At 50.6% G+C, this 12,129-nt stretch overlaps 1 protein-coding gene and 1 pseudogene across 3 annotated transcripts in view; one reads left to right on the top strand and one right to left on the bottom strand.

Annotated features, from left to right (window-relative positions):
- KCNIP3 (potassium voltage-gated channel interacting protein 3) overlaps positions 1–12,129 on the top strand; it is a 90,437-nt gene that overhangs the window by 53,509 nt on the left and 24,799 nt on the right. The gene's annotated exons all lie outside the window — the stretch shown is intronic.
- Positions 35–12,129, bottom strand: part of LOC103261407 — a 19,799-nt pseudogene continuing 7,704 nt past the window's right edge.

Raw genomic sequence — 12,129 nt, 5'->3', positions numbered from 1 at the left:
GCCCCCTCCCGGCTCCGGAGGACTGGGCCCGGCACTAAGCGGGCAGAGAGGGCTCGGGCTCCGAGGAGCCCCGGAGGGGCCGGAGCCACAGCCCGTGGGGTGGGTACAATCGAGGGGCCCGGTGACTCCTTGCGCGGACGCCTCTGGCCTCCCTGGGCCTGCGGTCCGAGCCGGCCCTGGTGAGCACAGCCGACCCGGCAGCCGGTGAGTGGAAAGTGGTGCAGGCTGAAGAGGACTGGAATGACCCTCAGTCCGGGGCACCTGGTGGGGACGAGAGATTTGAGGCCTTTGCCGCGCGGCGGGTCGTCCCTTGGGTCTCCCACCCCGCCTCCCGTTTCCCTTCCCCAAGCGAGGCTCAAGCCCGCGGGATCAGTAACCAAATCCGCAGGCGCCACATTCCTGTCCCAATAAAATATTAACCGAGGGGACAGATCTGCACTTGAATCAGACACTCATGGCCTCCCTAGGACCCCTCCAGGACACACCTGATTTTGAAGGAGACCCTCAGGATGAGGTGCAGCTTCTCCCTGTACCAAGCGACAGTGGCGGCCCTGCACTCCCGACTGTGGAGAGGGGGCTGGCTTTCCTGCTTGTTACCTGCTGGGAGGACAATGGGCGTCCTGGCCGCCTCAGCACTCTGCTGACCTTGCCAGGCTGCCGCTCTTGGGCCTGAAAGCCAGCGTCTTAGGGACTGAGAACCCATCCCTGCCTCTCGAACAGTTCTTTGGGCACCAGGGTGAGCCCCAAATCCCTGTGAAGGGCCGCTGAGGCCTGGAGTGGGTCAGGGCCAGGAAGCAAGGCCCTCTCCATTTCACCTTCAGAGCACACGGCTGGCTGGCTCTTTACCTGGCGTTCATTGCCACATACCCCCCAGAAGCCATTGGGCTCCAACACACCTTTTCTCTAGGTGAGTGCATGAGGCCAGAGAGAAGGAACTTGCTCCAGGTGGCTCAGAGAGGTGCTACCTTGAGTTTTAGTTTGTAGTGGGGAAGAAAAGTTGCCCAAGCTGGGCCTTCAACTGGCTGGTTGCTGACCCTGGCAGAGAGGATCTATGAGAGGTAACTTGGGAAATACAGTGCTTGGGATTGGGGTCAGGGTGGAGTGGGGAAGGGTGAGCATTCCCCAGGGCTGTGTCTCTGAGGACCCAGGCCTCCTACAGGGCATCTCTGTCTCTTATCTCCTCTTTTCCTTTCTCCGTCTGGAGTCTGAGGGTGGGCATGGGGCATGATTGGTGCCCGGGGAAGCCATGACCTCTCCATCACTCTTCCCTGTTTCCCAGGTCTTTCAGGGACCACCAGGGGCCAGGAGCACCAGCCTCACCTTAGCACTGCAAAACCTTCTCCACTGAGCCCGACTCACAGATCTGAGGCAGTCTATAGTTTGCCTTTGAGGAGTCTAAGAAGGGATTTCTTTGCAAGGTGGATGTAACATGTACAGGACAACAGATGGTTTATTCCACCTGCTAAAGAATTTCTCTTTTCTGACCAATGTGACCACGTGTGCTCCCAGGAATTCTGGGGCTGGAGGAACACAGAGCCTCAGATTCAGCCAGGTCTGAGCTGGGATCCTGTCACCCTCACAAACTGTCCATAAAAATCCCTTAACTGTTCTGAGCCTCGGTTTCACCATCTGTAAAGTGGGGCTGATAATCATTCCTGCCCCAGAGGGCTGTGGCAGGTTTTAACCAGTCAGTGGGGCTTTAATGGCCCCCAGCATTGTCTTTGGTGTGTAATAAATGTGCAGACTTTGTGAACCATTGTTGTCAGCAATACTGGCAATGAGTGATTGCTCATAATAACAGAGCTGAAAACATTCTCTCACTCAGACAGCCTCTGCCCCCCTCATCAGAAGGAGGGAGTCCTAAGCTCCAGATGTTCCCTGTTAGTGGGGAGTGATGCCAGCCAGCTGAGGGCCTGGAAAAAGCATCATTTGTCCAACCAGTGTCCAAGGGACTGTCAAATGAGCTTTGAGGAGCCCAGCCTGTCCTAGTTGTCCAGCCAGTGTCCAAGGGACTTCAAACAAGCTGTGAGGAGCCCAGCCTGTCCCAGCAGCCTGGATGTGAACCTTCCTCAGTGTGGCTGGGGGCGGGAAGGACTCTGGTGCCCCAGTCCCTCTCCAAGCATGCATACTTGCGGTTGGTGGTGTCTCTTGTCCTCTTTGAGCCTCCATGGTTCACAACTGTGAGAGACCAGAGTTATGATGCCCTGGGGATTGTTAGGAACTAATGGATCCGGGTTTTGGCCTGCAGCCTTCTAGAAGTAGATGCAGAAGTCGAAAGGCCTTTCTCTTGTTCTGGGTCCCCTGTCTGTCTCTGTCTCTGGTTGACCCCACTGGGGAAGTCACCACAATCACTTTTCCCGAGCAGTAATTGAGCAGGAAGCCTGCCCCTTGATGCACAAACAAGGGGGCCAAGTCTGGGGTGGTGGCTTGGATGTCCTGACCACCAGGGCAGATCAGCGGGCAGCAGGGCATGGGCTTGGCAGGAAGCCAGGCCAACCTCAGTGTGACGGACTCCAGGAGGCAGAAGGGCCTGCCTCATTCTGTCTGCTTAATTGGGATTTCTCCTTCCCTGTTGACCTATGGAGTGTCAGAGACGAAGGGGCTGCTGCTGAGGCTGTGTCCATAGGCCTCGCTGGGGCAAGGAGCCTGGAGTTGTGGAGACAGCCCAGAGCGCTATCAAGAGGATCTCCTCTCAGCTTTGGGACTGGGGCCCTGTGGGGCCTGGGCTAGAGAGTGAGGTATGCATCCCGTGGGCTGCAGCTTTTTGTGAGTTGTGTTTAGCTATGGGGCCCCAGTCCAGGAAGTCTATAAAGCCCCTGCGATTAACAGGCAAGATTGCATGCTTGGTGTTTTCTCCTGGAGTGCTAAATACGATTCTCAAGGGAGTTTGTTTCCCAGAAGGTTTGAAGGCTCAGTTCTGAGGCTTTCCATCGAGCTTTGTTTGAGGTCATGGTGGCAGTGCTGAGACTGGGGTGGGGGTGTGGTGGGGAAGGGTGACCATTCCTCAGGGCTATGCCCCTGAGGACCCAGTCCTTTCGCAGGGCATCTCTGTCCCCTCTCTCCTCTTTTCCTTTCCCCATCTGGAGTCTGGCCTGGGCATGAGTGTGGTTGGTACCCCAGGAAGCCATGACCTCTCCATCACTCTTCTTAACAGGCCTTTCTGGGACCCCCAGAGGCCAGGATCATCTTTGATGTGCTGGTGACATGAGGGTCTTGCTCATTCCTTTTTCTCTCCTGGCTCCCAGTGTGGCAGGCACGTTCCCTGCAGGAGCTGAGACTCCCTTACACACTTGATTTTTCTTCACAGCCCTGTCTCCACCTTAAGGTCCTGGGTATCTTAGTTTCTGCATTATCTTTCTGTGGTCTATCTCCATCAGATCCCCTGCCGCATGAGGGCAGAGACTTTACCCAGCTCTCTGTAGTACCCCATGCCTAGAGCAGCGCCTGGCACTAGGCAGCAGCTCAATGAGGATTCGTGGGGCGCATGAGAAAATCTTGCCAACAATGGGAGAACTGGAGCCTCTTCCTGTCCCCTCTGCCCCAGCCCCTGCCTGCAAGCCTGAGGCCGAGTCCTGTGTGGGCCACTGACCGGATGGGCATGGAGCACAGGACTCAGAGTAGCAGGGCTGGGAGGCTGCTTCCAAGAGCGCAGAGGCTGGAGGTGAGTGAGTTCGGTGTCATCAGGGGTAAGTGTAGGTGGAGCAGAGGAGTGAGAAGGCCATGGCAAGGAGATAGGGACAGAGGTTCTTAGCTGGCTGCACTGCGGAATTATCTGGGGAACTTTAGAAAATACATGCTGTGCCCACCCCAAGGCACTTAACCCTGTATCTCTGGGTGGGATCCAGGCACTGGGGTTTTTAGAAATTTCTTGGGAAACTTCCACATGCGGCCAGGGTTGAGAATGAGGGTAAAAAGCCTTCAAGGACAGGAGTTAATTATTTATTTATTTATTTTGAGTTGGAGTCTCACTGTGTCACCCAGACCAGAGTGCAGCGGCACGCTCCCGGCCACCGCAGCCTCGACCTGCTGGGCTCCGGCGATCCTTCCGCCTCAGCCTTCCAAGTAGCTGGAACTACAGGCGCATGCTACCACGCCTGGCTAATTTTTTTGATTTATTGTAGAGATGAGGTCTAGCCAAGTTGCCTAGGCAGGTCTGGAACCCGTGGGGCTCAGGCAATTCACTCACCTCGGCCTTCCAAAGCGCAGGATTACAGGCTGAGCCACCGAGCCCGGCTGGACAGGGTTTATTAAAGGGTGCTCCCCAGACCAGAAGCAGCAGCCTCACCAGTAGCTTGTTAGAAATGTGCATCTTCACGGCTGGGCGTGTTGGCTCACACCTCTAATCCTGGCATTTTAGGAGCAAGAGAATGGCTTGAGCCCAGGAGTTCAAGACCAACCTGGGTAACATAGCAAGACCTCATCTCTACCAAAAAAATTAGCCAGGCATGGTGGAGCACACCTGTAGTATCAGGTACTTGGGAGGCCGAGGTGGAAGGATTGCTTGAGCCCAGGATGTTGGAACTGTGGTGACACCGTGATTGTGCCACTGCACTCCACCTGGAGTGACACCTGACTCAAATACAAAATAAATAAATAAATAGATTTGTCTTCAGCCTCTACCCCAGACCTATCGGGTCAAAAACTGGGTGCAGGCCTGGCAGCTTGTCTTAACCAGCTCTGGTTATGATTGGATATACCCAAGCTCGAAGAATCTGTCTAAGGATAGGCCTCTGCAAGGACACTGACTTTTTACTGTCAGAGAAATCCAGAGCCTTTGGAAGGTTCTGAGCAGAGGCATGAGATAGCCTTGAATTTCAGCAGGTCCCCTGGCTGCTGTGTCGAGAGCAGACTTGGGGTGGCAGGCCAGGTCCTTCAGAGGCATTTACGGCCACCCAGCAGGGAGACACAGCAGTGGGGTGGGGAGAGGTAGGCGGGCTCTAAGATATTTCCAAGGAAGAGCTGAGGGGGTTTTCCTGGGGGTGTGGGAGGAAGGGGGGAGTCTGGAAGATTGGCCTGAGCACCTGGAAGGTGGGGCTGCCACTTACCAAGATGGGGAAGACTGGGGGATGTTGAGGGGGATGCAGGTTTGTGGGGAATCAGTAGTTCCATGTGGACCTGGTAAGTGTGGGAGGTGTTAATTTCCTATCACTGCTGTGACAGTCCCATAAACATGATGCCTTAAACCAACGCAAACGTATTATCTCACAGTTCTGTAGATCAGAAGCCTGCACGGATTTTGCTGGGCTGAGATCAGGCAGGTGCTGGCAAGTCTGCCCTCCCAGAGGATCCCAGGAAGAGTCCATTCCTCACCTTCTGCAGCTTCTAGAGGTCTTTCCTCGACTCATGGCTCCTTCTTCTGTCTCCCAGGGCAGCACATCAGGCTGAGCCATTCTCCTGCTGCCGTCTCTCTGGTTCTCTTCTGAGTCCCCTTCCCACTTTTAAGGACCTGTGTGACTCCACTGGGCCCACCTGGATAATCCAGAGCAATTCCCTATTTTAAGGTCAGCTGAGTAACAACCTTAATTCCATTTGCAAGCTTAACACCTCTTTGCCATGTGACCAAATATATTTCTAAATTCCAGGGATTAGGACATAGACATATTTGGGGAGCCACTATTCTCACTACTCCGGTCTATTAAAAAAATCCAAGTGGGGCCAGGTGCAGTGGTTCACAGCTGAAATACCAGCACTTTGGGAAGCTGAGGCAGGATGATAGCTTGAGCCCAGGAGTCCGAGACCGGCCTGAGCAACATAGCGAGACACCATCTCTACAAAAAAATTTTAAAATTAGCCAGATGTAGTGGTGCATGTCTGTAGTCCCAGCTACTCTGGAGGCTAAAGCTGGAGGATCACTTGAACCCAGGAGTTCGAGGCTGTGGTGAGCTATGATCATGCCACTGCACTCCAGCCCAAATGACAGAACAAGAATCTGTCTCTTTTTTTTTTGAGCCATCACAGCCTCGACCTCTCGGGGTCAGGTGATCCTTCCACCTCAGCCTCCCGAATAGCCAGTATGACAGGTGTGTACCACCACACCCAGCTAATTTTTTTATTTTTAGTAGAGACGAGGTCTTGCTATGTTGCCCATGCTAGTCTTGAACTCCTGGGCTCAAGCAATCCTCCCACCTTGGCCTCCCAAAGTGCTGGAATTACAAGCATGAGCCATGGTGCCTGTCTGCTCTCGTTATTTCTTGCCAGAATGCCCAACTCAAATTCCTATCCCCCCACCCTCAGTCACATATTATTAACTGTGTCCTAGAAGTTAGTGGGAAAGGGAGATACATGTGACAGTCACCGTCATGTTGAGTGTCCTGCATCACATGCCCTGTGAGGTCAGATGCCCAGAGGCTGCTGCCCTGGGGCCTTCTAGACCAGGCTCAGTAAAGGGGAGAGGCAAGCTCCCTCTTCATGGGTGACTTTTGAGGGAGACAGGAGTGGGCTGGGCCTCGAGACCTGATGTTGTTTGGCCCTCTGGGTATCAGTGGTGCTTTAGCCTGTTTCTAGTGCTGTAACAGAATACCACAGTTTGGGTAATTTGTAATGAACAGAAGGGAACTGGTTCATAGTTCTAGAGGCTGGGAAGTATATGATTAAGGGACTGGCATCTTGTGAAGGTCTTCTTGCTCTGTTGTAACATGGCAGAAAGTATCACATGGCAGAAGGGCAAAGAGAAAGATCAAGAAGGGGCAAACCCACTCTCACCATAACTCACATGCTTCTGCAATGTTGGCATCCGTCCATTTATGAGAGCAGAGCCCTCATGACCTAAACACTTCTTAAAGGTCCCACCTTTTGCTGAGCACTGTGTCACATGCCTGTAGACCTAGCTGCTCGGGAGACCAAAGCAGAAGGATTGCTTGAGCTCAGGAGTTCAAGACCAGCCTGAGCTGGACCAATATAGTGAGACCCCATCTCAAAAAACAAACCAAAAAAAGTTGTTTTTTATTTATTTATTTATTTATTTTATTTTTTTTTTTTTTTTTTTTTTTTTGAATCACAGTCTCACTCTTGTTTCCCAGGCTGCAGTGCAGTGGTACGTTCGCGACCACCCCAGCATTGACTTGCTGGGCTCAGGCGATCCTTCCGTCTCAGCCTTCCAAGTAACTATAACCACAGGTATGTGCCACCACGCCTGGGTAATTTTTCTATTTATTGTAAAGACGAGGACTTATCAATTTGCCCAGGCTGGTCTTGAACCCCTTCCAAAGTGCCTGGTTTATAGGCATGTGCCACCGCACTCAGCATTTTTTTACAAAAGTTATTTTTTAAAAAAGGGCCAGCCAGTCTCGGTGGCTCAGCCTGTAATCCCGCGCCTTTGGGAGACTGAAGTGAGTGTATTGCCTGAGCCTGCGGGTTCGAGACCCGCCTGGGCAACTTGGCGAGACCTCATCTCTACAATAAATCAAAAAATTAGCCGGGCTAAGTGGTAGCGCACGCCTGTAGTTCCAGCTACTGGAAGGCTGAGGCAGTAGAAGGATCGCCGGAGCCCAGCAGGTCGAGGCTGCGGTGGCCGGGAGCGGCCACTGCACTCCAGTCTGGGCGACAGAGTGAGACTCCAACTCAAAAAAACAACAAAAAAAGGGCCCACCTCTTAGTACTATTACAATGACAACTAATTTCAACGTGAGTGTTGGAAGGAACAGACATCCAAGCCATAACATTTGACTCCAGCCTCCCAAAATTCATGTTGTTCTCACATACAAAATACATTTATTCCATCCCAGTAGCTTCAAAAGTCTTAACCAATTCCAGTGTTAACTCAAAAGTCCAGAGTCTCATGTAAATCAGATATGGGTGAGACTCAAAGCATGATTCATCCTGAAGCAAATTTCTCTCGAGTTGTGAGCCTGTGAAATTAAACAAGTTAAGTGCTTCTAAGATACATTGGTGGGACAGTCATCAGTCGTGGGATAGACGTTTCCATTCCAAAAGGGAGAAATAAGCATGAAAAAAGGGGGTAACTTGTCCTAAGTATGACTAAAACCCAACATGGAGAACAACATTAAGTCTTAAGACTTGGGAATAATGTTCCTTCACTCCATGTCCTACCTCCTGGGCACAACAGGGGAGGGCTTGGGTCCCCCAAAGCCTAGGCAGCTCTGCCCTGTGATTTTTGCTAGGCTCAGCCCAAGCAGCAGCTCTACAGGTTAGAATCTCGTGCCGGCAGCTCTTCCAGGCAGCTCTTCCAGGCTGTTGGGGTCTCAAGGGCAGCCCGGCCCCTGTGGCTCCACTTGGCATTGATTGCCCCAGTAGGGACTCTGTAGTGGCTCTGCCCCTGAAGCAGGTCTTTGCCATGGCCCCCACATTGTCTGATACATCCTTTGAAATCTAGGTGGAAGTAGCCATGCCTCCACTGCTCTTGAACTCTGTAAAATTAGCACCATGAGGCTGCTGCTAAGGCTAACTGTGTGTGTCCTCTGGAGCCAGGGCCTGAGCCATACCCAGGCCCACTTGAGCCACAGCTGGGGCAGTCTAGGAGCACTGCAGTGGAATGTGGGGAGCAGAGTCCCGAAGCAGCCTTGGGTAGCCAGCCCATGGAATGTGCCCTGGGCTCATCCCCCAAAATCATCCTGCCCTTCTAGGTTTCTGGGCCCATGAGGGAAGGGGCAGCCTCTAAGAGCTCTCAAATTCCTTCAGAGTCATTCTTCCATTGTTTTGGTGAATAGCAGCACCTGGCTATCTTCTATCGTGCTAATTCCTTGCTTGGCCACACCCTTGCATGTTTTTAAATTTTTTATGAGGTCAGGCTACAAATCTTCCAAATCTTTAAGTTTTGATTCCCTTTTAATTGCACCATCACATGGCTTTTTAATTGTCTTTCAATCATTTCCCTCTTCTCTCGTTTTACTATGCGCTTCTAAAAGAAGCCATACAGCACCTTCAGTATTTTGCTTAGAACTTTCTTCCACCAAATATCCTAGTTCATCACTCTTAAATTTTGCTTTTTTTTTTTTTTTTTCGAGTTGGAGTCTCATGCCAATGCCCAGACTGGAGTGCAGTGGCCGCTTCCGGCCACCGCAGCCTCCACCTGCTGGGCTCCGGCAATCCTTCCGCCTCAGCCTTCCAAGTAGCCAAAATTACAGGTATGCGCCACCATGCCCGGCTGATTTTTTGATTTATTGTAGAGATGAGGTCTCGCTGCCCAGGCGGGTCTCGAACCCAAGGGCTCAAGCAATCCACTCACCTCAGCCTCCCAAGGCACGGGATTACAGGCTCAGCCACCGAGCCCAGCAAATTTTGCTTTTATAAAGCCCTTGGGCATGTACACAATTCAGCCAGGTTCCTTGTCACTTTATAATAAGAATGGGCTTTACTCCAGTTTCCAATACTTGCTCTTCAATTCCCACTGAGACCTCATAACATTGCCTTTTACTGTCCATGTTACTGCCAACATTCTGATCACAACCGCTTAATTAATCTCTAAGAAGTTTCTGTTTTTCCCTATAGCTTTTCTCTTTTTCTGAGCCCTTACCAGAATCACCCTTAATATTCTGTTCATGGCAATACAGGCTTTTTCTAGTCTGCTACAAATTCTATCACCCACTCAGTTCCAAAGCCACTTCCACATTTTCAGGTATTTGTTATAGCAACACCCTATTCTCGGTACCAGTTTTCTGTTTTAGTCTATTTTGTGTTGTATAGAATACCACAGACTAGGCAATTTGTAGTGGACAGAGATGTATTGGTTCACAGCTCTGGAGACTGGGAAGTCCAAGATTGAGAGACTGTCGTCTGGCGGGACCTCTGTATCACTGCCTAATGGATTGGGGGAGAGAGAGGGAAGGAAGGAGGAGGAGGAAGATAGAAGAAAGGGGGCAGACCCACTCCTATGATAACAGCCATTAGTTCATTCATGAGAGCAGAGTTCTCATGACCTCTTAAAGTTCTCAGGACCACTTTTGAATACTGTTAATATGGCAACTACATTTCAACATGAGTTTTGAAGGAGACAAACATTCCAACCACAGCAAATAGATACTTTGATGGAAAGGAGGTGGCCCAGGACTAACTCCTGGAGAAGAGGAGGGCCACACCTGGGGAGAGGAAGAAAGGGAGTTTTGCCCTGAGCAGTCTTCTACAAGTTGACATCTAAACATACAGGGCTTATAAAGAAGGACAAACATATGGACTTTGCAGCAACTTGGATGGATTTAGAATCGATCATACTTGTGTGATCTATCGTAGAAACAAAGAACAGAGTACCATATGTTCTCACTCATAAACGAAACTTGAACAATTATAATTCTATAAGAAAGGGACTGGCAGTAATGGGAAACTGCCAGGGGAGGGTGGTGGATTGGCAGTTGAGGGAAGCTGCCAGGGGATGGGGGGGCACAGCTCATCAACAAGGGTACCTGCATAATGAACATTTGTATACCTCACCCTGAATTGTACCCCACATCTTTAAAATTAAAAAATAAAAAGCATGCAGGGCTCGAACCCCGATCAATATAGTAAATAGTTTTCTGTAGACAGTGCTCTAGTGTGACCCTGAAAGGCCACACCGCCGTCTTCCTGCCTTATCTTCTACTTCTGGGTAATTTTAACCCCTATGTCTTGATAGATGGCACCAGTAGTCACCCAGTTCCCTGGGTCAGATATGCTGCCCTGAGCTGGTCCATTCAAGCACTTGGAGATGGTGGCTTCATTCATGACATCTCCTGCTGGTTCTCTTCCCTCCGTTCTCTTCACCACTTCACTGTGACACCCTGTGTCCAGAGTAGCCATTCTGGAATGGAGATTAGAAAACCTGGGACCCTCTGTCCGAGGTGCCTTCTGTCACAAGACTTGAGTCCTAGAATATCATCCTCTCTTTCATTCCTGGGACAATCTCCAGGCAGCAGACTCTGCCCAAAGATACTAAAGTTCAATTCCAAGGTAACAACCAAATACCCCACCCTAGGACGCACTGTAGTACATCCATCATGCATAAGCACTATTCCACAATCAGGTATGATAATAAGTAGACCCAAATCCCTGGAGACCCATATAGAGAACAACATGGGATAGAATAGGAATTGGAAAACCAGATGACCAAGATCATCAACAGCAGAACACATTGGGTAAAAGTATCCACCCCAAAACATCAGGACAATCTCCTAAGGTTCTCCCTTTTGGAGTTTGACCTTCTTTGCAGTTAGGGTGAGTTTTAGGATTCCCGTCATGTATTTGGGTTCCTGCCATGCAAATGAGGCAGATCTGATTGGTTAATGTTCGACCTTGATTGTAAGCTGCTTGTGGGCCAGCCAAGACAGCCCTTCCACCACAAAGACCAATGATAAGGCAGTTGTCTGTGTCTGCCTGGGCTGCCATAACAGAATGACACAGACTGGAGGACTTAAACAACAGAAATATATTTTCTCACAGTTTTGGAGGCTGGATGTCTGAGATCAGGGTGCCGGCAGGGTTGGTTTCTGGTGAGGGCTCTCTTCTAGTTTGCAGATGGCCTCCTCCTTGCTCTGTCTTCACATGATCTTTCCTCAGTGTATACATGTAGAGACAGAAATATCTCTCTCTCCTTTTTTTTTTCTGGAGTTGAGGTTCTCACTCTGTCACCCAGGCTGGAGTGCAGCAGCACGATCATGATTCACTGTAGCCTCAACCTCCTGGGCTCAGGCAATCCCTCTACCTCAGCCTCCCAAGTAGCTGGGACTATAGGCACACACCACCATGCCTAACTAATTTTTTGATTTTTTTTTTGTAGAGACACGGTCTCACTATATTGCCCAACCTGGTCTTGAACTCCTGGGCTCAAGCGATTCTCCTATCTCAGCCTCCCAACGTGCTGGAATTACAGGCGTGAGCCACCATACCCAGCAATCTTTCTTTTCTTATAAGGCCAATTCTATAGGATTAGGGACTCTACCTTGTGACTTCATTTAACTTTAATGACCTCCTACAAAACCTATCTTCAAATATAGTCACTTTGGGGGTGTAAGATTTCAATTATGAGTTGGGGGGAACACAGTTCAATCCATAGCACTGGCCAACAGAGAAATATACATATGTCCGAGAGTGAGAGCCAAACGAAGAAGAGTAAAACTGAGATGGGAAATAGGAAGAAATGGGGATGGCCCCTCTAAGGAGGAAGTGGCATTTGAGCAGCAGCCAGCAAGTGGGGGGGGGGGG

This window comes from Carlito syrichta, unplaced genomic scaffold (assembly GCF_000164805.1).
Source record: "Carlito syrichta isolate Samal-C Ts95f unplaced genomic scaffold, Tarsius_syrichta-2.0.1 Scaffold303678, whole genome shotgun sequence".
NCBI lineage: Eukaryota > Metazoa > Chordata > Mammalia > Primates > Tarsiidae > Carlito > Carlito syrichta.
The sequence above is the reverse complement of the archived record's forward strand: the minus strand, read 5'-3'. Positions and strand labels throughout refer to the sequence as shown.